At 45.0% G+C, this 2,346-nt stretch overlaps 1 pseudogene across 1 annotated transcript; it reads left to right on the top strand.

Moving 5' to 3' along the window:
- The first annotated feature begins 958 nt into the window (after positions 1-958).
- Positions 959-2,212, top strand: LOC112617775 (annotated as a pseudogene). Its single transcript, XR_003117960.1, has 2 exons — positions 959-1,200; positions 1,361-2,212. The product of XR_003117960.1 is annotated as a succinate dehydrogenase cytochrome b560 subunit, mitochondrial-like (transcript).
- Positions 2,213-2,346: the final 134 nt, after the last annotated feature.

Genomic DNA, 2,346 nt, shown 5'->3' with positions numbered 1-2,346 from the left:
TTACTGCCTCTCATTTGCATCTATAAAATGCAAGGAAGAATGGGAATTATCAAAATGTGGTCCTTAAAAGGAACTGCTGTGTACAATTATAATCCTAAATGAACCCTATCAGTCTCACTGGTATCATTAACAAAATTTGTATCATAAGCTAACAGTGTCAAACGTAGCATGATTTCTGGACTAACGGACTAACAGCAGTTAGAACAACGTGCACTGTAACCCCCTTACCCATCTTATGTGTGAAAAAAAAAATGTCCACAATGTATTTTTCTCTGCTCTCAAAGTACAACAACAATAACAAACACAGAAGACTTCTGTGACCAAATGAGGGGAAGACTTTTCCGCACCAACAAGCAATCAATCAGTCCTGCAGCAGACACCAGCTGGGGGTCCTCTAAATCAATTCCTCACAAGTTGAGGGTGCAGTCCCCAAGGCTGCCCCCTCCCCTCACCAGTCACAATTCTGGGCCTCCAGAATGCCTAACTTCAAGTTATGGTTCCCATGACTCCTCCTTGGGTTTCATTAATTTTCTGGAGCAGCTCACAGAGCTTAGGGAAGCAAAAAACAAAAACAAAAACAAACAAACAAACAAAAAAAACCCCCAAAAAAAACCAAACCTTGTGTTTCCTGGCTATTACAAAGAACATTACCAAAAATACAGATAAAGAGTTGCACAGGGCTGGGTTTTGGGAAGGGGTGTAGAGTTTCATACCCTCCAAGGGAGCACCACCCTCCAGAAGCCGCCATGTATTCAGGTGTCTGGAAGCTCCCTGAACCCTATCCTCTTGGGTTTTTATGGACGCTTCATTACACAGGAATGGCTGACTAAATCACTGGCCGTTGGTGATGAGCTTAATCTTCAGCTCCTCTCGCCTCCTAGGAGGCTAGAAGTTCCAATCCTCTAATCATGCCTTCATCTTTCCGGTGACCAGACTTCCGTCCAGACCGAAACCCAAGATGGCTGCACTCTTGCTGAGACATGTTGGTCGTCATTGCCTCTGAGCCCACTTTAGCCCTCAGCTCTGTATCAGAAATGCCATTCCTTTGGGAACCACGGCCAAAGAAGGGATGGAGTGGTTCTGGAATAAGAACATTATGGGTTCAAACCGTCCTGTATCTCCCCACATCACTATCTACAGTTGGTCTCTTCCCATGGCGATGTCCATCTGCCACAGTGGCACTGGTATTGCTTTGAGTGCAGGGTTCTTTTTGGCATGTTGGCCCTGTTACTCCCTGGGAACTTTGAGTCTTATTTGGAACTCGTGAAGTCCCTGTGTCTGGGGCCAGCACTGATCCACACAGCTAAGTTTGCACTCGGCTTCCCTCTCATGTATCATACCTAGAATGGGATCTGACATTTGATGTGGGACCTAGGAAAAGGCCTGAAGCTTCCCCAGCTATACCAGTCTGGAGTGGTTATCCTTGTTCTTATTGTGTTGTCCTCTATGGGGCTGGCAGCCATGTGAAGAACGGAGGTTCCCAGCATCATCTTCCTACACATTATTACATTCACCCATCTTTCTGTTTGTCATTCTTATCTCCAGCCTGGGAAAAGTTCTCCTTATTTGTTTAGATCCTTTTGTACTTTCAGATCCCCTTGGAGCAGTAGAGTACCTTGTAGACCATAACAGTGGAAAAGGGTCTAGTTTTCCCCTTGTTTCTAAAGATGAGGTGGCTGCAAAAACTCCCCTTTTTTTGCCCTCAGCTTGCCTACTCTCCGCCTAGAAGCAGTTATTCTGTCTCCATATTGGGCTTTGATTTGTGCTGAGGATCAGTTTTTGGCTCCTTCTTCTGGACTCAGTGGAAACAATGCCAGCTCTGTGGCTTCTGCCCTAGGGACTGGGGGCGAGGCTTTGGGTGCCACTGCCTGTGGGTTGCTGGCTTAAAGGACAATTCTGTTCATTGGTGAGAGCCCAGGCCATTAACACCTACGCAGTGTTATTGAAAGAAGAGAGGTCGGGATGGAGGGGCATCAGTCTGTCCCAGCTAGAGGGAGATAAAGAGGGCTAGTTAGTTCTTGGAGCAGCTGCTTTTGAGGAGAAAATATATAACTTTTGACAAGAAGAAGATCCAGAAAATTATCATTGAACATATTAATGGTTATTTCTTTTTCTTGGATTTCCAGAAAAGCCTCTTAATTTTATGCTTTCTCATCAAAGTCATGTACCCTTTTTTTCTGAAACTTAATTAAAATACTCATTTTATCTCTGACTCTCCTTGAAATCTAGAGAAACCAAGAAAATGGCTGTTGGGAAGGAACCAATTTCCTCCTCTTCCCTCAGGTCTCAGGCATTTACATCCTCCCTCTCCCGGCAATCTGACCTTTCCCAGGAGGGAAACAGTTT

Source organism: Theropithecus gelada, unplaced genomic scaffold, assembly GCF_003255815.1.
Source record: "Theropithecus gelada isolate Dixy unplaced genomic scaffold, Tgel_1.0 HiC_scaffold_4181, whole genome shotgun sequence".
NCBI lineage: Eukaryota > Metazoa > Chordata > Mammalia > Primates > Cercopithecidae > Theropithecus > Theropithecus gelada.
Note: the sequence above shows the minus strand (reverse complement) of the source record. Positions and strands in the feature narration are given on the sequence as shown.